General features: G+C 34.2%; 1 protein-coding gene across 3 annotated transcripts in view; it reads left to right on the top strand.

The window, feature by feature from the left end:
• LOC145663008 (caspase-2-like) overlaps positions 1-23,443 on the top strand; it is a 160,205-nt gene that overhangs the window by 39,347 nt on the left and 97,415 nt on the right. The window contains exon 3 of one of the 3 annotated variants that reach the window (XM_081729132.1): positions 21,262-21,367. The exons of 1 other annotated variant lie outside the window; for it this stretch is intronic. The gene's annotated coding sequence lies outside the window, so the exon portion shown is untranslated. Of the gene's footprint in view, positions 1-21,261; positions 21,403-23,443 lie in introns of all 3 variants that reach the window. One more of the 3 variants, XM_081729133.1, reaches the window with a different exon arrangement.

Below are 23,443 nucleotides of genomic sequence, written 5' to 3'. Positions count from 1 at the left end.
AAATTCATCCTTCGGAAGCGGAACTTTGACTTTCCGGATTTCGGAAAATTATGGAATTCAGTTAAAATCCATAATTCAGAAGAATTCCGGAACTCCGGAAGAATCCGGAATTTAGAAAATTCCGGAATTGAGAAAAACTCCGGATTTCGAAAAAAATCGGATTTTTTCGAATTCCGGAATGTAAACGAAATCAGAAATTTCTAAATTCCGGATTTTTCCAAATTCCGGAATTATTCCAAAATTGGAATTTTCCGAATTCCGGAATTTGTGCGGTTTTACTTTCGGGAGTCCGAAAACTAATAATTCCGGAATTGACTATCCCTAGTTTATACACAACCTTTCAGAACACTAAGCTAGTAGCTGTCTACAAACAAACAAGTAATGCAAAGCATTTTGTATCCTGCAATACGTCATGTATTAAAATCCGACAGCAGTTTCAGTATCTATCCAGAAATTGCATGTATCTAGTTACTGGAAGCTGAGGTATGAAGAATTGTATTGTGTCTTATACAACCCTGCAAACCACTGAATATCTAAACGGCTTTCGTTTAATCCAAGTTGTAGTACTCACAGTTACATCCATTTGTGTCTGTATGATCGTGTTACTAAAGCTTACTATATGACAGCGTTAGTAAGTCTTTCTCTGCTCTCCCGTAAAGTTGTGATACGATCTACTACAGAATAAAGAACCAATTATCAATTTAACCAAGTTTTTGTATTACTACACATCTGCTTCCGCCTGTCAACTCTGGTCGATCTCGTTGACGCGACATATTTGCTTTTTATACCCCTTTCTTCGTTTACTGAACTAAACAGTAACTATTCTGAAATATACTACTGCGCATGCCTCGTAGATAAATATTTATGATGCCAATAGTTTCCATTTAGTCCAAGGAATGTTCTTTTTCTTATTCCCAGCATGACCCTTTTATTACATTATATGAAGAGCATGTAAGTCTAAATACCTCATGTATTACATAGAATGTAGGTTTAACTCTTCCAGCAAAGAAGAAACATGTGATCATAGTATACAACCCACAGAAGTGATATCTGGCAATACAGTGGTCGTAATCCCTAACGACACAGAAAGTGAGCAGTGCCCTCCCCGCTGGTCTAGTGACTAGCAAGTGCGCCTTTGGTGTATGGTGTCCCGGGTTCGATTCCCGGCGGGAGAGCATCTATGATTTTTAACTGTTCCTTATGTTTCTGTGTTCATGTTCCTGTCGTTATAAGTTATTAGAAAAAGCAAGTTAAACGAGTGAAGCAAGTAATATTAGCAATAAGTAAGTTACTGAAACACGTTCGGTGAGTCAGTTAAAGAAAAAAAAGTGGACAAAGCACTGACTTTTCGCACAGCCCATTTGAGTTCTAATGTATCTCGGCTTGTTTTTTTTATCCATTTGAGAGAAAATATACAGGCTCTTTTCGCTACAGGCAGAGACGGATACAGGACCGACTTCTCGGGGGGGGGGGCGGTGGGTTGTCATACTGTTACTTTTAAGGGCTCTAAACTTTGAGGTGGGCTTTATTTATATATATAAAATGAAAAAAGTTCCCTCTTCTGAGGGAACGATCGCCCCGATCGCACCCCCTGGATCCGCCCCTGGCTACAGGTAATCACTCTTTTCGTATTTTTAGCTGTCGTTCACAGTTAAAGTAACTGACTACTCTTATTCTTTCTACGAATGATGGATCTTCTCTTTGGCTTCATGTCAAACATGCACACGTAATGATAAGACGCTGTCGATAATAATAATAATAATAATAATAATAATAATAATAATAATAATAATAATAATAATAATAATAATAATAATAATATGAAATATTACTAGCTAACTCGTGTGTGTATTTCGACAATATAATTTTATATTATTATGTGGAAATAAGTAAGGCTAGCTGGCGCCCGCCCCCTAATTTTTTTTCGATGCGCCTTATGGGTCCACGGTGTCCGACGTTGGTCCCATCTCACTATCACCTCCTGTTCTCTCGATATAAGTTATCGACATTTTGCCTAAAGAGGGCTCTGCCGTGGCTCCATGACTACCCATGACAATGACTCTTCGTTCATTTTGCATTGAAATCGCTTATTTTTCTGATTACTATGAGTGCATACAGTCCAACGTTGCTCCCATCACTCTACAATTTCCCGTTCTCTCGATATAAATTGCTAATATTTTGTTTGTAAGGGAGATATGGCGTTAGAATTATTACGTTTGAAGAAGAATTGACGAAGATATTGCCTTGCCACAAACAACACCTATTATTATTATTATTATTATTATTATTATTATTATTATTATTATTATTATTATTATTATTATTATTATTATTATTATTATTATTATTATTATTATTATTTTACTTACCACTAATGTTGTCTACCTTTATTTGCAATACAATGTGTTACTAAACAGCAAATCAAATAACATTCCTCGCCATTCACGCCCCCGAACTCGAAATACATGATTTACAGTTCTCTGTGTTAGGGGAAAGCACATTTATTTTATTATTCTTTCAAATAACACGTTTCACAAGTTACTTCACTTTCAATGTGTAATTTCATATCATCACTAACAATGATCTTGTTCCGATAAGAAAATAACCCCCTCCTGCAAAAAAAAAAAAAAAGCCTGACCGTAGCGAAAGGGCGTGAACCTTCTTTATGCGATTAATCGGGTCCAATATTTCAATAAGTCTCTGCACACATATATTTCAGTAAAAGAGGAAAAGTTATTCAAACTTTCTAAATACCTATTTATGGGCGAAATTTGGTTCCCTTGGAAGTTTTTAAGAGTTTAAAGGGCCGCCATTTTGAACATTTTCATCTGATTATTCTGGTTAACGAACTCATCAAGATATTTCAACAATTAATGTTTGTGCTAAGTTTCGTCTCAATCCGCTGAAAATTAGGGTGGTTATGGCATTCACAAATAGCGTTATATATATATACACAGATAGATAGATAAATAGACACACAGAGGGAGAGAGAAAAAGTGTTTTGCTCCCTTCTCGCACCAGTGGTGCGTCAGAGCTAAACGGGCCCCTTTGCAAAACGTATTGACCAGACTGACCTAAACACAAACCTCTTACTTGCTAACGTAGAAACGTGGTCGGGAGGTGTAAGGCATGTAGAAATTGTATTTTTAATAACCATGAGTATGGATTCGAACACTCCACTTCAATGTTTGTCTTTTTACTTTTTGCAGCTACATCGGAACGTTCAATTTTTATTCTTTACTAATTGCAAATGGCGTTTACATTCAAAATATGAGGAATTTTGGTGGCATTTGTTCGGATATTCTTCTCTTTTGAAATGAAGAAAAGAATAAAAGCAATACGCAAAGACAAAAAATATTATCAGTACTAAACATTGCCAATAATAATTGCTACGAAAGACTAAATACGACCTCTTTTATCATCTCTCATGAGCTGCATGTATTAATAACAAAAATTTTTAAAAATGTCTTTACCGAAGATTCGAACTGGCGACCTTTGCATTTGTAAGCCAGCACGTTAACCACTACACCAAGATCATGGCATGGTGATCATTTAGTTGTCGGCGTATTTGTTGTATTTGTGTTTTATGTTCCCACTTCAACAATTTTTACTTTTTTTTCTAAGGTTAACAGCTGTTTCTGGCTTTCTCTTTCGGTGTCGTCTTTTATTTACACTATGCACTATTCATATTCACATTTTGTGTCCCTCTGCAATGTCTTATTCAGATTAAACTTTTCTTTTTGCCCCTCAGTAAACATTTGATTGATTTAATTCTCATACTCTCCACGGATAGAGAGCAGGAATGCCAGACTCGAAAAATAGGTGTACATTTACTTTTCTGACAGATAATACATGCGAAATAGTGTAATAATCCACTTGATACCATTTTCTCAATCTCTGACTGAATCCCGCGTTGCGACAGAGATATTCTGAAGACGCAAGGTGGTCCGATGCTACAATAATCAGGTAGATTGTATTTTTCTTGAGGTGTTTCTATTAAATTGGTAAGTACCTCTAAATGTGTTAGCATTCAGAGTCGCGTAAAGATAATTTTATTTACGATAATGTGGTGTATTGTTGTTTCTTGAAGATTCCTTTGTCGTTTTTTGGGTAATCGTTACATCTCTACAGTAGCTGGACGACTTCCCTTCCTACTGACCTTGGAAAGGGTCGAGGTTAATAACATCTTTCTTATTGGTAGTGTTTCAATAGACAGTAATTACATTTATAAATAATTTAATAATAATTTCTTCGTTTATTTATCTTGGAAATTCCACAGTTTTAACGGAAGAATGTTTGTTTAAAGAAGATGCATGTCCTCTACCAAGCCCGTGTACCATATACTCTACATCAGGTACTATTCCCTTCGCTTGTTGCCGTGAATCGAATCTTACTCAATCCGCTGTAGCATGAAGTATACACATGTCGGAAAGCGATGGCCGTGTGTTTTTGTTTCTACGCGTACCCGGTAGGTGTATGTAGCTTTTGTTATAAGTGTGTATGATGCATTTGTGCTATGTCAAGAAAAAAAGATTAGTTTATTTTCAGTTTTAATAGATATAGTTGATTATTTGTGTTTCTTGTAGATAAGAAACAAACTTAATGATGTAATATTCGATGTGTTGAATCATTTTTAAAACATGCATGTATTACTGTGATATTTTGATTATAGCGTATGTGCTACAAAGGGAGTTTGCCCTGTTATTTAGCCACGTGACTTGTTTAGCGTATGTCTTGTTTTCCTTTGAATTCTGACAATGGCGTATCAGCAGGACCATCCGTGGGTGCATATCATCCTTGAAGTTTTTGACGTTTATAAAATTTAGTATACTTTCAGGAATAAAATATGATTTTTTTCAAATGTTTTCCTCATTTCATGCTGTTTTGGAGCCCTTAGGTTCGCTGCGACCTCTCCCCTTCATCCTCGAAAGGTATGAGTGCCTATAATTTTCGTTTTGTAATGGGATTCTACCAACTTAAATTAGGATTTCAAGATTTGATAACGTGGGGGCATGATCCAAGTGTGGTTAAAGAGAGTGAGGCATGGACTTTTGCATGAGGGCATTTGTCCCCCTAATTTTAGTACAATTTTATAGCCTCTTACGCAGGTAACTGTCTTTAACCGTTTTTCTCTGGAAAATCCTACGATTGTGCATGGCTTCTGCTGACTTTATCAGCCCCCACTTACTGAAATCTCAGTATTATGTATATTTTGGTATTTAACATCCCTCCGGGGATGGAACCCGAGATCTCGGGAATACCAGAAAATGGGCTACTCCTGTTCGTTTTTTATATATATATATAAAATCGTATTCACATAAATTAGGGTCATGGTGTCTTGAACGATGCAATAAAAAGTCACATCCCCCATTCTGGTTAGTGGTTTTTAGATAATACATTTTTGCATCACTAGAAACCTTGTATCCATTGTAATATTATATCTAGGATTATTAAATAAAGAAATAGAATACCTTGTTGAGTCTCATGATCCAAATATTTCAGATAGTGTAGAACCACCGTCGGATGACGATTTAGCTTACGAACCGTCAGATATGAGCTCTGAAGCATCTAGTGAAGATGAGTAAGTACAAGAGTATGCAACCCAAAGCTACACGGATGCGCCGAAACGCCCACCCAATAGCACCACCGTGAGAAGTAAGATTAATAGACTGAATGGTAATACCCAATCTCACGCAACACAGCAAAGTATTTAATACTGAAAGAACGAAATTTCTAGTTTCAAGGATCGGCAGGACATTGGAAATGATAGTGTTCATCTCTGGTGCATGGGGTCCTTAATTTGATCCCAGCTCGCAACAAGTGAAATTTGTGGTGAGAAAATATAATGTTAATTCAAGACACTGCTAGAAACAGTTAATTCAAGACATAATAGAGTGAATTTTAATTTCTTCTTATCTGGAATGTATTTTACAATAATGATTCATAACTAAATTGATTCCTAAACCCAAACATGATCCTTAATTTTGTAAAAACATTTCTAATAAACATACATCACGAACAGTAATTATTAGAACCTAACTTTTTCATACTGTTCTGCATAGTAGCAACTATTTACTTGTACTAAGTTTATTTCTCTCTTGCACGTTTCAAAAAATGATGAAATCCAATTTTTCACTGAAATATACTTTATTATCCTTATTCTAATTTGAGTGAAAAATTAGACACTGAACAATATCTTAATAATGTTATAAGATAAGAATCAATGAAAATATATTTATGTACTTTTCTTGTATATAATACCGAATATATATTGTTGATCACTTTCGATTCTAAAAGCCAATAAGCATATAGTTACTTCCTTTACAATCTGAGCAAATTTTGAAACTAGCAAATCTCAACCTATAATTCTTCAAAGTATATAAAATAACAAGTAGCCCCATTTCGCGATTAGCGTTCTGATTGGCTCCCGGTCTGTGACGTCATGTGGAGGTATCCGTGATTTTTTTTGCTTGCTTGTTACACTTCGCGCTTTACTCGTAAAAAAGATTCAGAATACAATTATGAACTCCCTTGTCCTTCCAAATACAAATAATGAGTTTTTTTCTACTCACAGATGCGACAATATGATGTAGTGAATAAATAAATACCATCAATAATGATTAATTATTTACACAAATAAAAATGAATATAATGTTTCCTCGCTAACTTATCCTAGACATTTGAGCCTAGTTTTATAATTTTTAGTACATCAGTTGAAATGGCCTGACAAATTTTTATCACGTTACTTTGATTAAAGGGCGAATCCTAAGTGGGAAGAAGGGGTTCAAAATTTGCGCCTAAAATATAGTATCTTACAAGCCTATTAAGTTAGAAGATGAAACTTGGTATATAAACTCCTCATTAAACTTAAGAGAAAACTTGTCCCATTATTTAGAAAATTTCCGTTTGAAGGGTAGGAAGGGGCATTTTCTATTCATATAAATAAAAATCATTTTAACAATGTTTGACTGCTAACTCCTCCTCGACCAACTTAAAGTACTAAGTATTTTTGATACTTTAAGACACCCAGGCTTAACTCAGGATCTTATCATTTTTCAGCTCGGGGGTGAGAGGAGATAGGAAGGAGACAACAAATAATCGAAAACAGATGAAATTAGTGTTCAGACCATAATTTTCGTGTCATTGAAATGAATAGTGACCCTACCGATACCATTTAAATCCAAATTCATCCTCTTTGAGCGCGGGAAAGGGGTGACATTATAGATTTTTGTCATTACACTTTGATTGAAACGTGAATTCTGTGGGGGGAGGAGTTCAAATACTTTCCATAAACCAATCCTCTCCATGGCAGCATTTCAGATAGTAAAATACATAAACAAACATAATTCTAAATATTCAGAGATTCCGGGTATATAATAAATTTGGTTAGGTTCTGTTAGGATAGGTTACGTTAGAAATGTAATCTACCCTAACCTAACTTAATTTGGTTAGATTAAGTTAGGTTAGCTCAGAAATCTAACCTAACCTATTGTATTTCGTGTGTATTAATCAAACTGTCAGATATCACTGCAAAATATTTCCTTTACATTACTAATATTCGTTTATTACTCAATACAACACACTTTACATTATATATTACAGATTACAAGTTGCACGGATACCTATAGAGTGGTATATATATAAAAGAACCACCTTCACAGGGGAAAATCTTTAGTTATTTGTCCTCCACTTTACCCTTCGAGTTTTTGGGATTTAGTTTCCGTGGCTTAGCTTCCTCTGTAGGTCAGCCCTTCAATTATAAGAATAATGGTAAGAGTGTGCTTTGAGCAGAACAAGTGATTTTGTCTCACGATGTGGCATTGAGAAGGAATAAAATCAATGTAATTTATACGTAACAAGTACGATTCGTTTAGACAAGATTAGGTAAACCTATGTTAAGTTCAGTTCCTAATAGGTTCCTATGAATGTTCTGCTTAAAGTGCATAAAACTCAACAAAATTTAACAATATCATTTAAACTAAAGAATATATGAGAGTATACATTAAATTCTCGTTGGTACCGTCTTGCACTTCGCTTTACGTACATAAACTCCTTAAGTTTCATGCCCTCAGAAACAAATGTCAATAAAAGCAAAATAAGTTATTGTTGCTACACGCCTGTTTTTTAACTTGACTAGCGTCTGGCTTATTTTTCCCCATGCCCGTTTGGTATGAATAATGAAAGAACAGTGTCAGATCTTAAACACTACTTTTGCGGGAAACTACAAGCTCAATTTTCAAACCCTTTGATAATCCTGTGATGAAAATTGAGCAGAACGAATTCGTGTGTTATCTATATTAAACGTCTTCTTTTGCTTATAGCGGGAAATCCACCTTCTTCGAAGTTCATTTTTAGGGAATCGAAGGAACATTAATTCATTTGTATTGCTTCCTCTGTTATTTCAACAAGCTACTGCGCAATTATGGTTTTGCCCGTCTTGAAACAGTAGCGTAATTGTTTATGCAGCATTTCACTTGTTTTGTTGAAAAATACCGCGATATCTCCACGTGACGTCACCGGTCTCAAAGTATCCTGGGAAAAATGAGAGCAGAAAAGCTGAATCAAGAGTCCCCTGATAATTCTTATGTTCTGTAAACAATTCATGAAACCATTCATTTAAATAGCGCTTTCTTCTTCCTCCTCCTCTTTTCCTTCGTCTTCTTCTTCTTTCCCTTTTTCTTCGTCTTCTTCTCCTTCTGTTGTTACAAAGACATATATTCTTTGCTATAACTTTACTGAAACTACAACGTGCATGTTATTATTACACCACATTGAATTGATCTCTAGTCTTCCGTTGCAAGCGCTGCCATCGTCTGAAGGAATTCCACTCACTTTCTCTCGATTAGCAACAGCTGAACCCTTATTGGCTCGACGTGAGGGTGTGTGAGGGTGTGAGCTTTAGTTTGCATTTTTGCCACGGCTCAAGACATTTTGGCAGTACAATAGTCCTCCCAGAGCATGGTAAATCGCTAAGTGCTTTGCGCATTTGTACCAGGTCAGACCAAACTGTAAACGGTCATTATTTCAGACCAGACAACGCGAAGCGCCAACGTTGCGTAAACGCAACATTAAATTAAAAACAAAACACTGATTTACCATATAAAGTCCAACCATTTCTCTTTATAGCACTTTACAAAGCATAAGAGGGAATTACTAAATAACGTATTTTGTGTGCTTGAAATTATTTGTAAATATTTTTAACAATTATTCAAAATTACACCTCTCTCTTACCTTATAAATCCAATTTTTGGTGCAACACTGACGAAGGAACCACAACAGTTTCAAACCAACTAACCTTTTTTTCAATCAGATTAGGTCCATTTTTAAAGAATGAGAAGTATTTGCTACTAACTAAATAATTTTATTACAGTAAAAAAGCCTTAAAATAATGTTGCATTTACGCAACGTTGGCCGAAAATGGGTTAAGAAAACATAAACTGTTAAGATAAGTATTAACTAGTTTTTAGGTATATTTATCCTGCTCAGTCTGCTCAAAATATCAAATGTATACCTTACAATTAGATTTAATAATTATTTAGTAAATTACAATATGAGCACTGAGAATAAAGCATCAATTTTGGTACCCCTTATCTAGATTTGAACTTTCGGAATCATACATAGAATTAGGCTGAAAGATAAATATTAGAGATCTGGAAACCGAAATATGTGCTAGCACCAATATCGTGGCCGTTGTAATGCGTGCGGAAGGTACTTGCACTAATTCCACGTGTACTTTCGGGAACAGGAAACTAAAAAAGAGAAATATTCTTTCTCAAGGGTAAGTCGCGCTTTAACATGAGTTTTCATGAGTGTTGTGTTCAAATACGAAAACTGTAATGACGACTTGTTTGAAATAAACGCCTTTTCATTTTTAACAATAAAGTTAGGTACTTTCACATTGGGGAAAAATTAGCAAGGCACATTCCACCGGTTAGGGTGCTGATTCTTATGGAATATTTTACTTGAACGGGCAGAATTCCTCATGTGGGTATCAGATTGCCACAATTCACCTTGCTGAAAGACGTGGTTTATCAGGAGGTCGGCCAAGATTCTTTTGGACTTAGCCTGTAGATTGCTTCTGGTCTCAATTACCCCCATATAACAAGACTAACCATATATAGTTTGTTCGAAATCAGTTAAAATATAACTAATTGACCTTAAGGAGATAATCCCGATTTAAATATTCGTAAATCAGAAGAGGTGTGAAAGTTAAGCGTTAAAATAAATCCGATAATTCCGGAATGAAGAGATTTATATGGAAACCTAAAGATAGAAATAAAACTCCTTATGTAATACTTTCAAAGCTAAGATTAACAGTTATCTTCTTGAAGAGTGTTTACAGCAGCATAGAAAATTATAAATCCAATTATTATAAGTACTACCTCTGACAGCCCCGCATTTCACATCACAAGCGCCCTTCATCCTGACAAGTAGGCAATTCACTTACCGACAATGACTTTTTAGCCGTTCCAGTAACATCATCAATATCTCAGTTTGGGTTTGGGGATCATGCTTCAATGAACCTTCACTATCACCATCAACAGAAATTAGAGAATCAGAACTTATTTCTCTACTAGATAATATGGGTAACTATAGCTTTTCTTCTGTAGAAGACGGAGAGTATATGGTATTATCGTAGGAAATATTTGATACTTAAGACTTAGATTGTCAGTATTTAGGAGCAACTTTTAAAATAATTAGTTACCTTAAATGTGCTACCGCTTCGCCGAGAATACCCAACAGCCATAGTCGGGTGATCTGCGGCATTAGGCTGTGCATCGTTTGCTGTGAATGTCTTGGATTCGAATCCCGCTTCGGGCGTAGGTGCTTTTAACTGTCCTCGCTTACTTCTATGTCTGTGTAGTGTCGTAATGGTTACAGTGTAATCCGTGCAAAGCGTTCAGGAGGTTAAATAATTTGATAAAAAGCTGTTACCTTTTCATATATATATATATATATATATATATATATATATATATATATATATATATACATGGTGGACCATTTTAATCAATCCACCGAAATATCTGAAAAATTATAAAACGTAGAAGAAATGTTTGAAGTACACGTTATATATTGCTAAGGGGGAAAACCAATTCCGCCAAAACTACCCCTCCCCCCGTAAACGGGGGCAACGGGGGGTAACTTTAAAATGTCAAATGGGAACATGGGTCGAGTAATACCTCGTTCGAAAGGTCTTGGAAAACTAAGTAACGCTGTGTCAAAAGATGTTTCATATGGAGCACCAGTTTCAAAATGGCCGCCATGATATGGTTCGGAAACTCCAGTATCTGTAGTATGAAAACCATGGGAAGTAAATGAATGGAACAAAATTGAAATACGTAAATATCATAGGGCATATCGAATGATGTGATCCCTGTGATCCCAGTGGCCTACCTGAAGGGGTCTTGAGGGCTAACTTCAAAATTTCAAATAGTAACATAAGTCAAGTGGTGCCTCGTCCGATAAATCTTGCAAAATCAAACACCTTGCAGGAGAAAACGATTTAGGTGAAATGGCAGTGTTTTCAAAAGGCCGCCGAAAAAGTATCCGTGTCAGAGTAAAGGTTTAGTACCCGTAGTATAAAAGCATTGGAAATAAATCAACAGAAGAAAAACTGGAGTGGGTAACTGACGTAAGGCACATCGAGAGGTGTTGTCGGGATGACTCCAAGGGCTAACTGAAGAGTATCCGGGCCAACTTGAAAACTTCAAATAGCAACTTGAAGCGAATAACATCACGTTACATAGACAAATGAATATTAAACAGCTTCTGTAAGAATAATTTTGACATGAGACCGTTTTCAAAATGATCGCCAAGACATGGTGACTGTGTCTAAGAAAACGTCTAGCGCCCATAGTATGAATACGGTTAGAGATAAATGAAAGTAACGAAAATTAAATAGGAAAACCACGGAGGCGTTCCATGCCTCGAGAATAATACAACAGAGATAAAAATGTTAGAGTAAAATTGCCATAATGTATATAGAGAATTCCAAGTCGTGCAAAATAATCTCTCCCTGTGCTCTGTTTGTGAGTAGGGTGAAACATAATTGTGAAAGTTCAAATGAGAACTCTACTTTAATTTGCAAATTAAGGCTACGCTACAAATAGGTATGGTGTGGTTAAAACATTTGTTTGTAAGGATGACGCTGTAGTGACTAAAAAAAGGTGAAATTTTATTTGAATGGTAACGCATATCTGTATGGCTGAGTATGATTTGATGCGAAACCAGAAGGAACGTTATACGAAAGAAGTTGTCGATAATGCAGTTGCTGGAACTTACAAACGTGTGAATTTGCTGATCTCTGTCTCCACAGAAACTTTTATGCAATGTGTGCTGGTTATTTGGAAAGCATTTCTGGGATATACGAGCACATCGTTTCGTCCCTGAAGCTCAAAATATGATATGAGTGCTAATAGTTAATCAAAATATAAATGTGGCCATCCGCATTAATTCAGTGCACCAATTCTCTATCCATGAAGTCTGCCTTTTAAACAGCATTGGGTAGGTCAAGCGTACGCCCGAACCATTGTCCGGTCGGACATTGAAATTTTGAAGTTAGCCCACAAGACCTCTTCAGGGAGGCCACCGGGATCACAGGGATCACATCACTCGATATGCCCTATGATATTTACGTATTTCAATTTTGTTCCATTCATTTACTTCCCATGGTTTTCATACTACAGATACTGGTGTTTCCGAACTATATCCTGCCGGCCATTTTGAAATTGGTGCTTCATATGAAACATCTTTTGACACAGCGTTACTTAGTTTTCCAAGACCTTTCGAACGAGGTATTACTTGACCCATGTTCCCATTTGACATTTTAAAGTTACCCCCGTTGCCTCCATTTATGGGGGGCGGGGAGGGGTAGTTTTGGCGGACTTGGTTTTCCCCCTTAGCAATATATAACGTGTACTTCAAACATTTCTTCTACGTTTTATAATTCTTCAGATATTTCCGTGGATTGATTAAAATGGCCCACCCTGTATATATATATATATATATATATATATATATATATATATATATATATATAAAGTGGTTAGCGCGTGTCTTCAGTACCCGTGGTCATGGGTTCAATTTCCGGGACCCACTCAACAATTTCATGCTGACCCAGCATCGTGAGGACAATTGCAGAGTTATCTGAAGTAAGAGGTAGCGGACTCCAGTCTAAAAAGCTGGTATTAGGGACTTCGGTTGTCGATGCGCTGACTACGCATCCCCACTTTGAACGTATTCCCACTAGTAGGAACAAAAGGACTGTTGTGCCAAGAGTGTAGTTTGTTTTAATTATCATAAGTGCCTTCTTTATTCTTAAATATTATCCAATATTTTCTTTTCAACTGGTTTGCGAAACTCAGAGCTAGCTACTTGTTTCCTTTGTAACTCATGTTCATAGTCAGCACAACTAGTCACTAAGGAAAAGCAAACTTTTCAATAAAATTCGTTTTGCGTCTTTGGTGGCTCTAAGTTTAGTTATTTTTAGCTTTTTTTTTTTTAAAGTTGAAGGGCGTTTTATCATTTTCCCCTCGTTTTCCCTATTTCTTCTTCTAGTTTTAACTATGTTTCTTTGTACGGATATTGCACCTATAGGCACTGCTTAATGTGTTCGTTTACAGAAGCGGGCCTTTCTCCTGGCACTACAGAAAGTGAGGGTGCCCTCTATCAGAGAAATATTATAATTGACGTATATAGGTGAATATATCTGTAACGAAGGCATAATTACTCAGTTTTTGCATCCTACATAGCTTCCTCATCTTCATTAATCTCTTCACCCCCGCTTTGTGAAATCCAGTTCCAGTATTCGTTCTTGAACAAGGTCCATTTAATGGGGGACAGATGTCTCATGTAGGCTTTTTAACTATAACATCAGCAGTGAAGAAAGTAGGGTTTAATTTGCACTAATTTTAGAACATTACGTTAATTATTAACTAAATAATAATAATACGGAGCGAACGTAGGCTAGTTGTTAGGATTCTTGCTTCGCAATTGGGTAATACCGGATTCGAATTCGGAGAACAGCCATCCTGACTGAGGAATTTCCAGGGTTGTTCCTCAGTTATACTGGGCAAATGCTGGTTAGTACTTTAATCTAATGCTGTGGAGACCTTCCTTGCATTCCTTTTCCAATGTTGTTTCATCTGTTGATTACTACAATGTAAAGTGACCTCTGAGGTTGTATCTGGTAGCTTATAGTAAATAAACAATAACGATATAATATACCTTCACGAAACTTGTGGGTTAATTTAACTACAGCCTTACAGTCTAAACATACAGCATAAGTTTTAGTATCAATTTCCTGACTTTTAACAATTATTTTCATACTTTTTAGCTATCAATTGTTTCATGTAAGTTCAAAACCGAGAATTGATCCTAAGATCACATGAACAAATGCGAATTTTAGAATGTTAAATATTTTTGAACACTTTAATATACAAAACACAAAACGCTTCAATGATACGATGCATGAATATGGTTTGGTTACGTCCTGCAAATGTATGATTCAAGAAACCTGGAGGGTGAAGAAAAAATAACAGAAATCTCTTTTATATTTACTCCTTCAACAAATCCCGACCTCAGATGAGCAAGCCATAAGTTAGATGATAAAGTCATACAACGAACACTTTTATTAATAATAATAATAATACGCAACCATATCGCTCTGCTGAAATTCTCGTGTGTATGTTTAGAAATCTACTGTTGTGCCACGCCAACCAGTATATATATATATATATATATATATATATATATATATATATATATATATTAAGTGAATGATATTCATTATTCATTTGTTGATGGTTGGACTCTAGTGAGTCAGAAACTACAATTAATAAAGAGTTTGTTTTCCTAGTATTCCTGCGATTCTGTATATGAGAAAATAGTAAAGTTTATTTTCTAAGAATAAAATAAATATTTTCAATGTGAAGCTAACGTTAAGTTTTGAAGAGGAGCTAAACAGAAGTATTTGTTACCTTTACATCAGTTTTCAGACAGTTCACTCTGAAATGGGAAGAAGTCAAACTTGGAAACATTTTACTAAAGAGACTTCGGCAGAAAGTGCAACATGTAAATATTGCAAGATTAAAATAAAATAAAGAACAAAGGTAGCATAAACGTGTTATGGAAACATTTAAAAGCACAGCAATCTACTAATTTAGTGAATCCGAAAAAAGTATTAACGAATTTTAGATATTCAATTTTATCATCACAATTTCAGATGTAGGTTTGGGTACGAATCAAGATCTGAGATTCGAATTTCTAATCCGAGATCCGGACCCAGATCCGAAATCCGAATTTCCGATCTAGATCCGAGATCCGGACCCAGATCCGAGATCCGAATTTCGGATACAGATCCGAGATCTGGACCCAGGTCCGAGATCCGGATCTGAGATTCGTATCCAAGATCCGGATCTGGGTCCGGGATATCCGGATCCGAAAATTTTTGGCCATCCCTATTCCAAAGCAAACATTGATAATACTTCTCGGTTTAAAATCTCTAGGATAATGAGTGGCTCTTGCATAGGGATGAAATTAGACTGAAATAAATGCAAATAAGCATTTAATTAGAAATGTACACATTGAACTAATTTTATATCTAATAAAGTACAATTCTACTGCAAATACATTTGATAACCAATTTATCATACAATTCTTATACATTAAACAATTATACTTTAAATAAAGTACACCACGGCAATGAACGCAACTTTATTTTTTTCTACCGCGAATATAGATATCCTTTCATTACTGTAAAATAAAGAGTTATATCCAAGTTTTGTGAAGAATTTACATATCTTTTTCAATTTCTCACGAATAATTTTCAAATATGAGTTTTGGAAATAGTCAGTAATTTGCTAATGAAACGAGCTGTGAAATTTCCTTACCTAAGAAACAATAGATCCTTGCTCTGGCATAGCGGGTGAATGGAAAATTTGAGACAATCTTAAGAATATAAACTGATAATCCGATGTTCAGTCAGTAACCATCAGCTACTGTCTTTTCGATAACAACGGCAGCCAGAAAAAAGAATCCAAGGTCTTTTACGTTGAGATTCACAACGTTCTGTCACTCTCTTTTGAAGAGAGATAATGAAAATTGTAAACTCAATAAAATTAAGTGGAGTATATCTATTATTAAAATATTCTAGTGAGCAACCTTATAGGATCAAAATTTTAATTGTCTTGGTGGTTATATCTTAAAGAACAGAACAACAATATTACCTTTCCGTTAAGTTGTAAATATTGTATGATACACTAGCCAGGTAGTCTCGTATTCAAATAGCTTCTTTTAAGGCATGGTTTAAACTAAGAGGGGAAAGGTAATATCCCCTTATATCCACAGCAAACGTGTCATTTTGCTATTGCAAATGCAATTATCATCATTAATAAAATTAAAGGTAAATATTCACATAATGACTTATCACGACGACACCTCTGGAAAAAGTGGCTAAAAAACGGGCTCTATCGTGCTCAAAGTCAAACCTTACTTTACTTTCACACATGTTTTACTACAATTCTAATTATATCTATAAAATAGCGTTCGTCATGTAGATATAGTTCTGACGTTTATAGTGAAAGGAAAAGAAATAATTTTGGTCACTAACGATGAACTGTCTTATCAAGAGATCTTTTGGGAAGATTAGTGTCTGCAAGGATAAAGAGAGCTGGAATAATATCTCAGCTCCTGGATGATATCAAGTTCGAAACTTCTGATGCCTTAACAGAAACTAACTAGGATTTGCTGTCTTCACGATACATACTAACGCTCTTTATTTGGCTTAAAGAATTTTGATTAGTTATGCCTTATATTCATGTTGTAGCAAAATATACATAAGAATATAGTGAAGAATTGGTCCTATTTAAAATTTTGTTTGAACGAATATATGAAACGTGTTGGAAAATGCGAAGGAAAATATTATTATTATTAACTCTAGCAGCACTAGTAATAGTAGAAGAAGTGAAAGATTAGGAACAATTCCACAATTGAAGAGTTTGATTCAATAAGGTCGTGAGTCTGAAACATGCATTTGAAGAAAAACGATGTTAAAAATTTAAGTTGTGTTTTTTTCTTACATAGAACAATGTAATATGCAGCATTTTATTCCGGTCTTGAATTGAAATTTTACCAGGAGGCTAAACAACCATGACAAAAGCCACAAATGCGTTTGGTGCAAAATGGGCGATGCAATTATTAGGATGAGCCTTCTATATTCATCAATTGTTTACCAAACATGTTACGTTCTCAGATAGTACGAACCAACGTTGATACGAATGACGTAAATTTGTAGGCATATTCTTACAGAAGAAAGTCGTTTCAACACTAAGACAAGAGAAAATACACATTTTTCATGTTATTACACATAAGAAATATCAGTAGTGAAAATGTTAAAAATTTTATTAATTATCTCAGCGGAAATCAAATCAAGACCCCTAACTTGCGAAACCGGCGATTAAGCCACTACCTTAAGATTGCACTCTTAAGTAAGAGACACAAAGACTCGATGAATTGTATTTAGCAAATTGTACACTTTTACGATTGCAATGTTTTAATAACGACGAAACACTCTGATTCCAGTTATGATGAATACTGGTGTATTATGTCAAAATAATAGTCCACACAATTCAAATTTTATTGAAAACCAAAAAAGACATACAAATGTACAATTATATGAAGTATAAAATGGAGATAATTCTAGAACATTTAAAATATCAAAGGTTTTCTCACCAGAAATCGAACCTCGAATCCCGACCACTGGACTATTTGTGAATTGTAAACAACGGAACATAGTAGAATGATGAGAGGTAAATGTGTTAATGCAAATTAAATCAAATAGAAAATGTCACAGAAAGCAATTATTAATGTAAATATTATTACGAATATTTTACTTCCATATTATTATTACTAGCTGAACCTGCGCTCTCTACACAGCGCATCATTCGCATACGAGCATAAATCTCCTCATTCCTCACAACATATGTAGGGCTACATGTCTCTTTACAGACACAAGTGAAAGACGTCTTGATTTTTAAAAAAAATCGGCAAGGGGTATCATAAAGGGGAGATTTTTTTTGATTATTTTTTCTCAATATCTCGCACCGTTTGCAAGGTTTGAGCCTACTTCCGGTAGGAGTTTCTAATTCATATATGACCAGTGTTTTCTTCTTCTTGCATGCAGTATGTAATAAGCAAATACATTACATATACAATTAATTATGTCAATTATATATGATGTTCATTGGGCAAAACACTCAAAAAATAAACATTTATCTTAAGACTCGAGAAATGGTTATCCTTCCTTTTTCACTATTATTTTGGCATGGAACAAAAGCCTGAGACATATACAACCCCAATATATAATATTGTGGTATTGGAATGTATAACACATAGGATATGATGCTTTACTTTTTTTATTTCAACGCTTCCAGTGTACCCTAAAAATGTAATAAAGAAATAATGGCTATGTGTTTTAAATATTCAATTAGAACTGGACACTCTACGCAAAATTTCCAATCCATCAGTGAAAACGTCATGTTTCTAGAGCCTGTGGTTTCCGAGATCTCATGGTCGAAAGGATTGACCACAAACATATGAACATAGTTTAAAAGAACTCGGAAGATGGAAGCACATGTCACATGCATTGATTTTAGAGAAGGCTTATTAAAACACAAAGGCTTTGAACAATAATTTTATATCATAAACTTTATGAAAAAGATATACTTAATTAATTTAGACTATTTAAGTACAAATACTTAAAATGTTTGTCTCTGTTAAACGTGAAATCACACATAACCGTAAATGAAAGATTTGAAAGCTAAAGTTATAGATTAGAAACAGGCGCTTTAATTTGGTATTGTAGCATTTTAAGAGAGAGATTATTTTTCCTTGTAGTAATAGTAGTAGTAGTTGTTGTTGTTGTTGGTTGTAGTTGATGTTGAAATATGAATGGTAGCAGTAGTATTAATTGATGTTGTTGCAGCATTTAAATAATAGGTATTTAAACGCCGTGTTTGATCATCGCGGCTGTATGTTATGTGAAACCACAGTTTAAACATATGTTATCGAGTATATCTTTATAATTATATTCTTTCAAGATTGACTAATATACATTGTAGATTGTTGTGTTTAGTGTTTTATCCAGTCTCTTTGATGGGAATTAAAATTTCAAAAGTAGGTATGTGTAACCCATGGTCCGCGAAGCCGGTTACCATGCCCTCAAACATACTTTTTATAAATATTTGCATTTTAATAAGTCATTTTGTGTTGACGTTTTTTGTTTGTTAAATGTGAAAAACAAAGTATTATATTGTAAATAAACTGAAGCTAAAGCCATTTACTTTTACACCCCAAGTTCAGCTACGATAGTTTAGAAGTAAAGACTTATTAGTTAAACGTTTATATTAATTTGTCCATCATGGGAAAAAAACGTTAAAGCTCAATGATATTTTCAAAGTTGACCCTTTTCTATATAATTGTAAAAGGAGTGAAATTTCAAATTGATATTTACAACTGGTGACATCTAGAATACATTTACAAATATAGAACTTCAGTGTTTGGTACATTCCGTTTACCGAACGTTCGTAAGTTTATAGAAGTGAAGTTTGTAAAGGCAGTGTTTCTATTGTTTTTCATTCTGGCCAGCAAAATGATGGCAACTGCTCCAGTAGCCTGAGCAGTTACAAAACAATTTTGGACATCCCTGTCCTAGATTGAGAGGCCATATTCATTACCTTTCATTAACTTTGTATATGTTGTTTACATATATGATGATCTGACAAAGAAGTTGAAAGTGCAGAGACTCCTTCAACGATGACATCGCCATCATCATCTGCATTTTCATTTTTGCCTTAAAGTTTAAATTGTATATGTAGTAGTTCCAAGGTGGACGTAGACTGCGTGAAAGAATCATTTTTACATAGAAAAATCAGAATATTACTATCAGAATATTAGAAACCATGTATGGGGTGTCTTGAAGGATATGTAAATCAGATGGAATATGATTGATCATATTTACAAAATGAAGAATTACAACTTACAGCAAGGAATATATAGTTAGATCCTTATATTGAAGAAAATATCTTATACATATTCAAAATCGCACTTTGTAGTCTTTTCACTCGAAAACATTTTCATAATATATATATGGAACTCTTAGAAGAAAATAATATATATATGACCAAATTAGTAAATATTCTTGCGGACAAATATAGACAGGATATGGCTATGGAAAATTCGGAGTGCAAATAGTATAAAAGTGGATTCTAATATTGATAGAGCTGATAATATTAGTGTATCTTGTATAGAATATAGTATTCTTAAACTTTATGCTTTAAAACTTATAAATGTATATTCAGTATAATGACCGTCTAAACAATGCAGGTTGAATTTGTAAGATCAGTGCTGATATCTTCATAAAAGTGGAAACTTTGCGGTACTGCATTGATCCAACGGTAAAATACTTGTTTAATTATTCGAAGTAAGACATAGTAAAAAATCACAAACTTTATACGATACGAGAAATTAATGACTGTTTAAAAATGCAGTATTAATTGGAGAAATTACTCTGTAATTCATGTGACGTTCATGTGAAATTTTTCTCTGCCTTAATGAATATATTATTGACACACAAGAGTTTACAATTTCAAATACTGGACTTTTAATCGTCTATTTAGTTTAACTGCGTGTAATAATACAGCAAAGTTTGCATTGTTTAGTGACATCCTCAATTTTCGTAATTATTTCAAAATATTAGTCAACAAATATATTGCACATATTACGTTCTAATAATAGAAACTCGTATGCTCTATCACAGGATATGTAATCTTGTATATAAATTATGTTTGCAAAATACAACATTCCATTGTAAAGGTGAAGAGAAATCCATTTGGTTTGAAAAACAAATTTTTTCTTAGATGATAGTTTTGATCAAGAAACAAAACAATATTCACCATTTAATGAATTATGTGCCTATGTTGTAAATTAATATTATTATTTTTGTGAGCATACTATAAAACTTGAGAAAAAATGGTTTTGAATATCGATACACACAACAAATTCATTATTTTCTGAAAGTATCGGCGAACAACAGTATTAACTATACATTTCCAAAACTACCTTTTCTTATTTTTGTGAAAATTACAAGAGGAGTTTATTTTTATTATATTTTTATGTACATAAGAATAAATAAACCTTTTATTATTATTTTACATAAATATTTAGTTTCCCTTTTATATATTCATTAACATTTATTTACAGAAATGTGTACCATTTAGAGTCCAAATCATCCAGATTGATAACTTCACGTTCAAGCACTCCTTGCAGAAACCATGGTCAGTTTTCCCAAACGTTTAAACGGGAAAAGGTTCGTACAATATATACGAAGAATTTATTTAAGTTGTAAGTATTATGTATCTGCTTTATTCTATTTAATACCATAAAAAGTTTGTACTATAATAACAAAATTTTCGTTGTGGGTACTATATATCTAAACGCTTTTTAGATTGAGAAATAACAGCAACATATCATCAAGAGATATCTATTTCAGGACATTAATGCAATAAACAGAAGCTATATAAAATACAAGATAATATTTGTATCATTCGAGTGTCATTAGTAGACGGGACTGTAAATGTAAACAGAAGTCTTCGAAGATGACTGGCATCGACTTACTTTCTCATTTTCAATGAATGAAGTATTCTATTTTGGATGAGATGGAGTAAGGTAGATGGACCTTCTTTCTGTATGTATACATACTCTATACTCTTCTTCGTTGCGACACAATTTTATTTTGGCGGGAAATGCTATTTTAATCGAGTTAATGATACCACTTTAAAACGTGAACATTGTGAGATAGTGAAATAAATTCACTTGGTCAATATAGCCGCCTAGGATAGTTTCAGCAGAGTGAATGATATATTTAATGCATAATCTTCGGTATTGTGGCAGACAAAATTATTTTTATTGCTATAAAACTTTATTCAACACGTGTATTACATGACATTGGTGTAAAAACGGTGAGGTGAAACATCTATTTTGCTGTGCTTTCCTTTAAATATCCTGGCCAGCTGGCTACGAGTAGCACTACGTATACATTTTTTAATTCTCTCGGCCAGAATGGTCTCAGTGTTTTAAATATACATGTCATATGACACAGTATTAAAATGACTTGCGGTGAACAATGAAGAGTGTTGTAATGGGACGTCTGTTTGTGATGAACTAGCTTAACTGACTTATCGCGCACTTGGAAAAGCCTTAGATGATGACACCCTGAGGTGGTTAAAGTCGTTATAACATGCATAAGACAATAAACTTGTTTGATATTGACAACAGTGAAAACAGTGAACGTGAATGTTTTGAGAGAGTGAAAGTTGGTAACTTTGAAAACTTTCTAAATAGCAGTTCTTGGAAAATTCTATATGACACGTCAGGGAGTCTTTTCAGATGAAGCTGGAATTTATCGCTAACAAAATTGTTGTTGATCCTGAATTAACATTACACATAGAAAAATAAAAATACGTATCCTCGGAAGACGAATTTGATAATACACGCAAAGAAATAGTCATCTAAAGAGTCTCCAACACCGCCGGAAACCCCCTACAATGCTTCGTAGGACAACTTGTGAGTGTATGTCAAGTTATATGGAGGTTGAATGTGTAATGGAGGCAATTGAAAATTGCGAGCCATTTATATTGGATGGGTCTGTATTTGTTGTTTATCATGATTTGGCTCCTGATTGTATGCATGTTTGCCTGATGTCATAGGAAACCCGTGGTTGGAGTATAATTGCATTTACTAGTGTTCCAAGTAACATGTTTCATGTGTATGCAATTATATATATTAATGAACTAACAACAAGAGACAGATTTTATGAAGCTTATTTGGAGCTACAAAGTGATGCTTTCTGTCTCCCTTAATTAGTTGAAGTTTTATTAAGAAAAGCCAGAAAGAAATGGGAAATAAAGTTTAAAATGTATTACAACACTGGTGGTACTCCACGTGTTTTATGTAGTGATGAAAACATTAATATGAATTGCGTATTACAAACTATAAATATGTGCTTACGTAATAACAAAATTCATTGCGATAAGTGCAAATTAAATATTCTTCACAAGTGTCCTCATCTTCATAATACTTTAATATTTACAGCGAAGGATCTATCCGTTGCAGGAAGGTCTCTTCCTGGACAGTTTGAAATTTTTCCACAAGGATATAGTTAAATGCTATTCATAATAAAGAATTTAAAATGCCCATTAACGAATTTAGAAGTCGTGAATTTTGTTTAACTTCGTATGATAATAGAGCAAATTTCAATTATTTGGCAAAATACCCAAGAATATAATTTATTCACTAGAATATGATTCATTATCACTAGCTTGTTAAAAGATCATTGATTTTTTAATTTTTAATTTATATGGATTTAATGGAATTAATTAAAACG

Source organism: Thermobia domestica, chromosome 10 (genome assembly GCF_964235325.1).
Source record: "Thermobia domestica chromosome 10, izTheDome1.hap1.1, whole genome shotgun sequence".
Classification (NCBI taxonomy): Eukaryota; Metazoa; Arthropoda; class Insecta; order Zygentoma; family Lepismatidae; genus Thermobia; species Thermobia domestica.
This window is presented reverse-complemented; position numbering and strand designations above follow the sequence as displayed.